We start from the raw sequence: 12,353 nt of genomic DNA on the forward strand, positions 1-12,353 counted from the left end.
TATGGCTCCTGCCAGTTGCCGATAACTCGGTCACAAAACATGATCATCTCATACAATAAACTTTAGCATCATGTCTTGACCATATCACATCACAACATGCCCTGCAAAAACAAGTTAGACGTCCTCTACTTTGTTGTTGCAAGTTTTACGTGGCTGCTACGGGCTTAAGCAAGAACCAATCTTACCTACGCATCAAAACCAAAAACGATAGTTTGTCAAGTTGGTGCTGTTTTAACCTTCGCAAGGACCGGGCGTAGCCACACTCGGTTCAACTAAAGTTGGAGAAACTGTCACCCGCAAGCCACCTATGTGCAAAGCACGTCGGGAGAACCGGTCTCGCGTAAGCGTACGCGTAATGTCGGTCCGGGCCGCTTCGTCCAACAATACCGCCGAACCAAAGTATGACATGCTAGTAAGCAGTATGACTTATATCGCCCACAACTCACTTGTGTTCTACTCGTGCATATAACATCAACATATAAAACCTAGGCTCGGATGCCACTGTTGGGGAACGTAGTAATTTCAAAAAAATTCTACGCACACGCAAGATCATGGTGATGTATAGCAACGAGAGGGGAGAGTGTGATCTACGTACCCTTGTAGATCGACAACGGAAGCGTTTGGTTGATGTAGTCGTACGTCTCCACGGCCCGACCGATCAAGCACCGAAACTACGGCACCTCCGAGTTCTAGCACACGTTCAGCTCGATGACGATCCCCGGACTCCGATCCAGCAAAGTGTCGGGGAAGAGTTCCGTCAGCACGACGGCGTGGTGACGATCTTGATGCACTACCGTCGCAGGGCTTCGCCTAAGCACCGCTACAATATTATCGAGGACTATGGTGGAAGGGGGCACCGCACACGGCTAAGAATATGATCACGTGGATCAACTTGTGTGTCAAGGGGTGCCCCCTGCCCCCGTATATAAAGGATCCAAGGGGAGGAGGCCGGCCGGCCCTATGGCGCGCCAAGGAGGAGTCCTCGTCCTAGTAGGAGTAGGACTCCTACCTTGGAGGGTGAAAGAAGTGGGGAGGGAGAGGGAAAGGGGGGCGCCGCCCCCCTCTCCTAGTCCAATTCGGACCAGGGGGGGGGGAGGAGGCGCGCGACCCACCTTTGGCTGCCCCTCTCTCTTCTCCACTAAGGCCCATATGGCCCATTACTTCTCCCGGGAGGGTTCCGGTAACCCTCCGGCTCTCCGGTTTTATCCGAAATCACCCGGAACACTTCCGGTGTCCGAATAATAGCCGTCCAATTATATCAATCTTTATGTCTCGACCATTCCGAGACTCCTCGTTATGTCCGTGATCACATCCGGGACTCCGAACTAACTTCGGTACATCAAAACTCATAAACTCATAATATAACTGTCATCGAAACCTTAAGCGTGCGGACCCTACGGGTTCGAGAACAATGTAGACATGACCGAGACACGTCTCCGGTCAATAACCAATAGCGGAACCTGGATGCTCATATTGGCTCCTACATATTCTACGAAGATCTTTATCGGTCAGACCGCATAACAACATACGTTGTTCCCTTTGTCATCGGTATGTTACTTGCCCGAGATTCGATCGTCGGTATCTCAATACCTAGTTCAATCTCGTTACCGGCAAGTCTCTTTAGTCGTTCCATAATACGTCATCTTGCAACTAACTCATTAGTTGCAATGCTTGCAAGGCTTATGTGATGTGCATTACCGAGAGGGCCCAGAGATACCTCTCCGACAATCGGAGTGACAAATCCTAATCTCGAAATACGCCAACCCAACATGTACCTTTGGAGACACCTGTAGAGCACCTTTATAATCACCCATTTACGTTGTGACGTTTGGTAGCACACAAAGTGTTCCTCCGGCAAACGGGAGTTGCATAATCTCATAGTCATAGGAACATGTATAAGTCATGAAGAAAGCAATAGCAACATACTAAACGATCGGGTGCTAAGCTAATGGAATGGGTCATGTCAATCAGATCATTCACCTAATGATGTGATCCCGTTAATCAAATAACAACTCTTTGTTCATGGTTAGGAAACATAACCATCTTTTATTAACGAGCTAGTCAAGTAGAGGCATACTAGTGACACTCTGTTTGTCTATGTATTCACACATGTATTATGTTTCCGGTTAATACAATTCTAGCATGAATAATAAACATTTATCATGATATAAGGAAATAAATAATAACTTTATTATTCCCTCTAGGGCATATTTCCTTCAAAAACTATTACCAATTTTGAAAACTATCTATACTTCTCTTCCCTTCTCAGTTTTTCAAAAACTAAGGTATACTTTCCTTATTGATCTCTTCCCCTTCAAAACTTTTGGTCGCTAGAATCCTTATGCCCCTGACCAGTGGATTTCTTGTAATCCTCGTGGATAATCTAGAAGGAAGATGCCTTGTCAGACATTCACCCACATGTTTTGAACACAAGATTGGCGACACCTCGACAAGACGATACCAACAAAAGATACATCCTCAAGGAATGAGGACATGAATACCCAGAAGATGGTGACACCCTTGACATTGCCCCAATATGATGCGACCTTAGCCTATGATGATCAGGGCATAGGAAATGCAAGATCATGATATACATCGCTAGTAGGGGAACCTTGTTCTTATCATTGTTGTGTCGGCAACCACCAGTGGATGGGAACCTCGCCATTTGGTCCGCCTCACTATAGTGAGCAGGAAGACGGTTCTCTTCATCCCCCGCTCTCGGTGACGATATTGTCAACAATGTGTCCGACCGATTGGACCTCTACTATGCCTTGTTAATGTCATTGCATAAAGAATTGCCACCTGGAACCGCCAATGCCTTAGAATGCAAAAAGGATTGCCATGGGTAAGAAGACAAGAGGAGACCAAGTCAACGCCAGCTACGAGGAGCCACCTTCACCCCATCACTTCAACATGCGTGAAGTTGTTGAAGATTGTACAGGCTCAACCCAGATCGTTTCATCAAAATAAGAGACGTAGCAACACCTGAGGAAAACTCAGAAGACTGCACGAGGCACAAGCACGACTACCAAGTCCGAGAACCCCTAGGGTAGGATGAGTCGTGTACCCCCATATGCATAGTCGAGTCCGTGTGATGGTTCGAATGGAACCACGTTCTGTGTTGCTTGTTTTTATTTATTTGTGTTTTGATATAAGTCGCACATTTACCCTAGGCAGCTTGTACGCGACTATATCACCTATCATGTCTTAATGGAATTGTGTGTGGCCTTTACGACACTTGTTTGTTTACACTTGCACCATAAAACCCCCTTTAGGCATTCCCCCTTCTATGCTACTTCTCCCCCTCATCTCTGAAGACCAGCAAGACAAAATGCACTAAGGATTCCACCTCGGCAAGCAACTGACACTGAAGACTTTTGCTACAGCCTCCTCGACTAGGTGCAATCCCGTAGTATTACCCCTCATGACTGGAAACCCCATCCCTAGATCCTTCGAGACTTCACGAGATACCCCAGCTCGAGTCCTTAACCATGTGCTTAACCAACAGAATTGCAAGAGGACCAGTTAAGCCTCTGTAAACCTTGCACAGCACTGGGTTCATTATGGAACTAGCGGACATAGTGAACAAGCACATTATCATCGTAATATAGCACCAGAACTGACGATGCCATAGGGAAGACCAGTCTGAGGATATAGGAATAGAGGACAAATGACTTGATGAGTTTATATCAATGACTTTGAGGAATTATATGAGACTATTTGGTGGATTATGAGGCTTTCATGTTGGCAGATGAACTTGGTGGGATCATGATTATGGAGTAGCATAACTTTCCTTACCCTTGAATAAACTGGATTTAGTAGGAAAATTATGATCGCAAGATGGAATTCTTGGAAGTATATGTATTTAACTTAGCCATGGGATATTGATAGGAGACAGTTAATATCACGTAAATGACTTGGGGGAAACATGTAGGAATTCTCGTTGGACATGATATTTGGATTTAAATAGGTGATCCTAGTTGTGTATAGGTGGCGAGTAAGTCCACATGGTTCGGAGTAAATTGGATTTAGAATGATGATCTCGATCATGATACCATGTTTCTTGGAGGACAATAAACTAGGAGATTGGATTAATTGTTGGAGTTGATATAAGCTTGACCTTGGAGTTTACTTGACCATGGAAGTTGGTGGACTTACTATAGTAGAGACAACCCTTTCAAGTATTTGGGGATTATATGGACTTTAGGAGATCATGTGGAACACAATAGACACTAGGATTTGTAGAATTAAAGGATTATGTAGTGTTTAATGGAAGTTAACGGGTTGTTGGAGTTGATTCATAGGAAGGAAACAAGATTTTGGAGTGGCATACGACGTGTTTCCTTAGGATATAGATACACTAACATGGACCTTGGAAGAATAGGATGAGCACTTGGATTGTTGTGTTTTATTCCCGCTTGGAAGCTTGTATGCTCTGTCCATGGATTTTTAGGGGTAGCCATACATATGAGTTTGGGGATCGTGGACATATATGATTTTGTTAGACCTCCTCTCGGGAGTCACGAGAATATGGATCACATGAGTGATGATTGGATTTGACCTATACGAAATAATGCTTTCGGTGGTATAAGTTATTTGTTTGAGGGACTAGATAGACAATTGGCATCTCAGGAATTGTGGTCAAGGATAAGATAAACGTTCACTCGCACCCTAGAATCCTTGAAACCCTTAATCCCTACCAAGCTACAACATGGTCGTATCATGACCATGGGTCTTGACTCTAGATCGAGAACACCTAGGGCCATACTCAACCGTTACCACCACCAATGCCCTAGCCTACCTTATGTACCCCATGAATAGAAACTTCATGGAGTACTTGGTCACGTTGGTTGTCACTTTTACTTGGTGACCTACTCGTCTAACTGAAGAAGGAAGAAGAGCCGTTCAGCTGGTTAAGGACCATCTGAAGACTGCCATGCCAAGGAGAAAGAACTATACCAACCACCATCGTCAAGGAGTGAAATTTCTCATCAAAGACCAGGTGTATCTGCAAGCCACTTCTCTCAAAGGAATCAAGCATTTCCATGTCAAAGGGAAGCTCACACCAAGATTTATCGGCCCTCTCCAAGATCACTGCAAGACGAAGGATAGACAGCTACCAGCTAGAGTTACCACCTGAGTCACCCACTGTGCACAACATTTTTCCACACAACACCACTCCAAAAATGTTTCCAACTTCCTAACTAGTCTGGTCTCTACAAGGACATCGATCACCGAGCCATCGACCTCCAGCCCAATATGACCTATGCGAGAGACCCCAATTGCAACCTGGACCAAGCAGGACGTCATACATGAAGACATGCCATTGAGTACATCAAGGATCAATGAAGCACCACTCGGAAGCACAAGCAGTATGAGGACGTGAAGACTACCCCAGGTCCAGTTTTTGTATTCCTTTCCATGCCTAGTTTGGGAATCACGGGGACGAGATTCTTGTAAGGGGGTAGGTCTGTCACACCCTGATTTTCATGCCACAACACTTAAGCTAATAAATCATGATAAAGTGTGGTTTGACAAAAACTTTTGCATTATTTGGCTTTTATTTTTGAGTTGGTTTTCTCTGTGTGGTTTTTCAAGTGCTCTTTAAAGTCAACACAACTCCACCTTCTATACCTCATCTCCTTGCCCCAAGCTTCTGCCCAATGATCATGCCATGTGTATAGAGCAATATAGTATTTTCTTACAAAAATAATTTGGCCAAAAAGTATTTTCTAAAATTAGTTTTCCAAAACCCCCTGAATTGAGGTTTGCACTACAAGTACTTGATTTGGGGTGTGAAATACCTTTCAAAAGGTATATTTGAATCCTATTAGATATAGGACTCCCATAAACCACAAAAATATAATTTTAAAAGTCATTTTCCTATTTTATTTAAAAGCTTTTTCTTAAGACCAGAAATGGTCTTTAATAGGGAAAAATTATTTTATTGTTTCAAAAATATTTGACAAAAATCAGGGAAACTGAGTGGACATATATTTTCCATATATAAGAGTTTCAACACATGGTTATGTTCAAAATATTGGACAAAACCTCCCAAAACCATTTATGCCCATTTCAAGGATTTGAAATATTTCTACAGGAAATATTTTCATAAAAATCCAGGGAAAATACAGCAAGTCACAAATGCATATTGTGATCACCTTGCAAAGCCTCATATCAATCAAGGTCATTTTGGCTCACCAATATGCCCCAAAACCCTCTCTGACCAGAATCAAATTTGAAGAACTTTGTACTACCAACTTTCTCTCCTTGATCCCAACTTTTGTGAGAATATTCACATGACCAAATGAGGCTACTACACCAAGTGGTGCATCAAGGGGAAGTGATTTGCTCAACTAGATCTACACAAGTTCATTTCTGCTAATTTCTAGGGTTTGCCAAGGTTACATTAGCAAACTCTTCCAAATGAGCTCATCTTCCTTCTACCCTGTCATTTTGTCATGAAAAACACCCCTGCCACGTTTGACAAGAAGGAAATCAATGCAAGTACCCCAAAACCATATCAAAAACCTTTTGCATTTTAACTAAAAACCTTGTTTGGGCCTCGTCCACTAATCCAAATGAGTTCCCCCCTTTAACACACCTCCTACTAACCTCCCTCTACCTATGGCATTTAGCACAAGTGAATGACCATTGATCAAAGGGGTGAAACCACCAATTTTCTATTCTAGACAGCCCCATTTGCACTCTTCTCCTTCCTCTCTCTTCACCCACTGGCCACCCAAAGCATCCAAGGCCATAGCCCACTTCTTTACTTCCCCCTAGAGCTACCAGACACCTTTGCCGCGCCCATGTTGCATAGAAAATGGCCATGCCGACTATTTGGTGTCAGGACCCCGATTCCAAGTCACATCGATCTAGCCGGTAACACCTTATATCACTTTGCGGCTCACACACGGTATTCCCACGGGTGTCGCCTTACCATGGCCCGGGACCATTTGCGCCTTTTGGCTCACGTATATGATAGTGTCGCTAGCATCCATATGACAGAGAACCCGGGCCGACATGGCTAGTCATGAACCCAAAGCGGCACCAACCTATGGGGACAGGCATACATGAATCACATCAAGCATGTCGGTCAGCAGCGTGTGAATCCGGGCTGTAGCACTGGGCTAACAGGACTCCGAGAACCCGGGCTATAGCAGGCTAGGAAGGACTCCGGATGTCATCGCGTGACATTTCCCCGAAGGGACAGACACAGGAACGAAGTGAAACACATGCCGGCTAGTCAAGTGCCCTGAGTAGTAGTGCTGGGCTAGCAGGACTCCGGTGAACCGGGCTGTAGCGGACTACTATGGCTCATGGAAACACTAGACTACATTTCCCCATAAGAGAGGCTGCCAAGGATAAACAACTAGATTGTCGGATCCCACACACACCAAGCATTTCAATCATACACACAATATGCTCGATATGTGTAAATACAACATGGCATCACAACATAACTCTACGACTCAAGTATTTATTCATTAGGCTCCGAGGAGCCAAGATATTACAAACATGGGTCTCATGACCCAGCAATCATAGCATACAAATCAAAGCACATGCGGAAGCTTAACATGTCTGAGTACAGACATCTACAAATGAAAAAGGCTGAGAAGCCTGACTATCTACCAGATCCTGCCGAGGGCACAAGATCGTAGCTGAGGTATCAAGCTAAACGTCGAAGTCCACGTGAAACTACTAGCGAGACTGAAATCTCTCTGCAAAACATAAATTAAGCAAACGTGAGTACAAAAGTACTCAGCAAGACTTACATCAGAACTAGCTACATATGCATCGGTATCAACAGGGGGTGGTGGAGTTTAACTGCAGCAAGCCAGCTTTGACTCGGTGGCTATCTTAAACTACGACTACAAGTAACTCTTTTGAGGTGGCGCACACGAGTCCACATATTCACCATATCAATACACCACTATGGATCCGCTCCCGTCTCCCTACGAGAACGCCATCCATAGCACTCACGCTTATCTTGCACATTTTAGAGTATCCACTTTCACTTATCTATGAATTGTTATAGGCAACCCAGAAGTCCTTTACCGCGGACATGGCTATTCGAATAGATCATTTATAACCCTGCAGGGGTGTACTTCGTCACACATGTTTCCACCACTTAGCGTCTGCACACGACATGTGCTCGGCAGACTTCAAGCGAAAGCCGATGTGGGTGTAGACCACGACCTGACTAACCGCACAAGTCTCTAGTCCAGGTTTATCGCCTATTCGGGTTCCATCCGCAAGGAAATCCGGCCGGGGTGTCCTCAACGGCCCCAAACGATGTGTACAGGGTCCCGAGACGCCAAACGGGCGCCCGGCATACCCGGCCACAGTGTATCTACCGCATCATAGCCCACCCCTAGGGTAAGCGCTACGCACGGCCGCCAACACATAACCTACAAACACCAGAAACTAGTTGCAACTCCTGGACAGAGGACGAGAGGGGTCAATAAGTCGAGCGGGGTCATATTTCAGGGCCCAATTTGTGGTAGTAGCTGTTTCATGGATCACAAACACAAAACTCAGTTCCTGAGGACGGTTTCAGTGAGACAACCCACCATGTACTCCTACATGGCCTCTCACCGCTACCTTTACCAAATCGTGTTGACACACTTAGCTCACACACAGTAGGACATGTTCACACACCTCCGATTCATCCCCGATGAACTAGACCTGACACAACTCTATGCAATAGCAGGCATGAAAAACAAGCATGAATGAGTAGGAACATCAGGGCTCAAACAACTCCTACTCATGCTAGTGGGTTTCATCTATTTACTGTGGCAATGACAGGTCATGCAGAGGATAAGGGGTTCAACTACCGCAGGAAGTAACAGATGAATCGTTGTTGTCCTAATGCAGTAAAAGAGAGCAGGAGCGAGAGAGTGGGATTGTATCGGAATGAGCAAGGGGTTTTTGCTTGCCTGGCACTTCTGAAGATAGTAAAGTTCTTCATCGGTGTCATCGAACTCATCGCCGGAACCACGTCTATCGAGAGGGGACAAATACCGGCAAACAAAGAGGAACACAATCAATGCAATGCAACAATTATGATGCATGATGATGTCATGGCAATATGCTGTTGATTGAGCTAATGCAACTAGCAATCATATTAAATGAAGTTGGTTTGAACCAAGGGTTCAAATTCAAACTCCATATGTGTTTATTTAAATGTCAATTATGCAAATTTCCCTGTACAGCAACCCTAGGTTGTTCAAACATGCATGCAAATGCCATAAACAGATTCCTTGATTTTTTCTGATAATTTTTCATATATAATTTATTTCATTTGGAGTTACGGTTGAATTTCTATGATTTTTAGAAGTTTTGAACATTTTCTGGAATTTCCTGATTATTAATAAATCCAGAAAATGTATTATTGCATCAGCATCAGGTCATGCTGACGTCAGCAGGTCAACAGGGGCTGGTCCAGGTCAAACCTGACCTGTGGGTCCCGTTTGTCAGTGTCAATTAAACTAACTAAGTTTAGTTAGCGTTAAACTAATACTAACCTAGTTTAGTTAGTGGCTTGGGGCCCACACGTCAGTGAGTCAGGGGGAAGTCAAACCTAGTCAACCGGGGTCAAACTCACCGGAGTTGACCCGCGGCTCGTCGCCGGCGAGGCCAGAGACGGTGGAGGGGCCCGGGATTTGGCCTCCGGCGACCAAATCGACGGCTGAGCCCATCTACAAGGAGCTGGAGCTCGCGCGCATCGACTGGCAGGGTTAGCTTGGGCCGGGGTGGTCTAAGACGTCGGCGGTGGAACGGCAGTGGCGGCCGGAGTTCAGCCGAGCTCGGGGGCGAGGCTATGGTGGCCATGGGGTTGCGTGCTTGGCTCCCACGGCACCTACATGGCATGGCGAGCACGTGGGTGAGCTCGGTTGGAGGCTACGGTGACCATGGCCACGGCGGTGAGGAGCTCAGGCGGTGGCGCGATTCGGTCATCGTCGAAACGATGGCTGCGGTGAGAAGCTGAGCACGGGAGCAAGGGGAGGAGGTGGAGAAGCTCACAGCGAGGCCGGAGGAGGTCTCAGCGGCTCGGGGAAAGTCCGGTGCAGGCGGAACAGCGAAGACAATCTCCGGCGATCCGAGGAGGAAGACGATGGCGGAACGGCGATGCAGAGCTCCCGGTGAGGCGTAGCTCGACGGGGAGGAAGAGGGCGTCGTGTCGGAGCTTCTTGACTCATCGGCAGGGCGAGGGGTGGTCGGTGGCCGTGGTAAATTGCGTCGGCGACGACGAGCTCCACTCGGGTGTGCTCGGGAGAGGGAGCAGAGGGCGAGGGGGAGAGCAGAGGGTGAGGGAGAGGAGCGAGGGGCCACGGGGCGTCTCCGTGGTGTCGCTAGAAGGCCCGGGGAGGAAGCAGGAGGTGGCCAAGGTGGCGTCGGCGCGCTCCAGCGAGCTGCTTCGTGCGCTGGCACGGGGAAGAAGACGCCCGTGCCCCTGGTGGGCTGGCTGGGCCAGCTGGGCCGCCAGGTGGCGCCAGGTAAGGAAAATCTCTATCTCCTTCTATTAGTTTTCTGTTTTCTATTTATTTGATATGTTAGGAATTAGTAATAATACTAACTCATTTCCATAAATCCTGGGATATATTTTGGGCTTTATTTGAAATATTTACGACTGCCCAAAATTGTTTCCAGGATTATTCGAGCATTTAAAATATTTATATTGATTAAATGCCCAAATTCAAATACCTAGTGATTTAATTCAAAGCCAAAATGTGTCCAGCAAAAATGCAAATCATCTTGGGTAGATGCTTCCACCTTAAACCAGAGATGATGAACATTTTTAAAAGGCATTTTGAGTTCATTGAAAATATTTTTATTTGAAACTATTTGAATTGCATTTGTGCTAGGGCTTGACCATCCCCATTTCAGAGTTTCATAAAACTTAAACATGATGACATGATGATCATGCAAGGTCAAGCAAAGGCTAAGGCTAGGGCTGTGACATTTGGGCGCTCTGGAGCGTGCTACAGTGCGCTCCCGCACTGTAGCCGCCCCCTGCCAAGCACCTCCGGCCACCTCAGGCCTCCCTAGTGCGCCCGACGATGCTCCTCGGCGTCGGCAACACGCTACGGCCTGGTCCCCCTCCTCCTTCTCCCTCCTACTGCCCCTGCTTGCACGTGCGCCGGCCGCCCGAGAGCTCCAAGGAGCGGCCTCACACGCACGACATCTCTGGTCTTACCCCACTCTCTCCCTTAGCTCCCCTCGACGTAGTCCACGCCCAGCAACACCCCAGACACGGCGCCAGCTCCTCCCGAGCGCTGTGGCGATGAGCAGGAGCCCGCCGGCACATGGGTCCATGGCACCCCGCCGTTAGCCTATTTAAGTGCCTCCCCGAGCCCTACTCTCCTCACCACTAGCTCTCTCACTCCCCTAATCACCCACATACGCCACCCGCTCCTCTCCAGAAGCTCTCGAGCTCGAGATCGAGCTCGAGCTCCGTCGCGGCGGCTCGCCGTCGTCCACACGGTAGAAGCTCTCCCAGCTGCTCCTAAGCCCCGATCTGGAACCCCTGCACCCCACTGACCGTTTCCCCCCTCTTTTCCGCTCGTTTTGTAGTCGTAAATGGCCGAAGCCATCGACTCCCGACGCTCCTCCGCCGCGAACCTCCTCGCCGGTGAACCATTGCTCCCCTCCGGCCAACTAGGGCACCACCCGAACGGCGACACGACGAGAAGTCCAACGGTGCCATCAGCTCACCCCGCCGTGCCCGAAAACGTCACCCGTGAGCTCGCCGGCCCTCTGCCGCAGGGTTAGGGATGACAGGTGGGCCCCGCCTATCAGCCTCTCCTCTCCCTTGCCTCCTTTTCTCTCATTGGCGCCTGGGCTCCGCCCCTCAGGTTCAAACCTGGCGCGCGCGTGCCGCTCGGCTCGCCTGGGCCGAGTCGCCTCAGGGCCTGTGCACTGCGGCTGTTCTGGCCCAGTTGCATAGTGGCCTTTTTCCTTTTCCTTTTCTGTCACTTTTCCAAAAAAACCCACAAGATTAATTATTCATCCAAATGCAATAATTCCAACTCCCATATTTTTCTAAAAATCCCACCTATTTAATGGTATAACTTTTACTCATGCCCAAACAACTTTTATGTACTGTTCATATTCAAATTCAAATTTGAATATGTTTAAACCCCTCTAAAATCCATTTCTCCTATTCTGCCACTCCAGAACCAAAACTAGGAATTTTCCCCTTCTTAGTTTTCACCCTAGTATTTAACAAAAATGAGTTGACATTTTTCTGAGCACTTTGGTTTTTCTGTTTTATTATTGCCTTATTTTCTCGTTATTATTTTGTGACGATAGATTGCGTTGCTGATGAAGGAGTTGGACCAGAAGAC

The sequence above is a fragment of the Triticum urartu genome, chromosome 7, assembly GCF_003073215.2.
Source record: "Triticum urartu cultivar G1812 chromosome 7, Tu2.1, whole genome shotgun sequence".
In the NCBI taxonomy this organism is placed as follows: domain Eukaryota; kingdom Viridiplantae; phylum Streptophyta; class Magnoliopsida; order Poales; family Poaceae; genus Triticum; species Triticum urartu.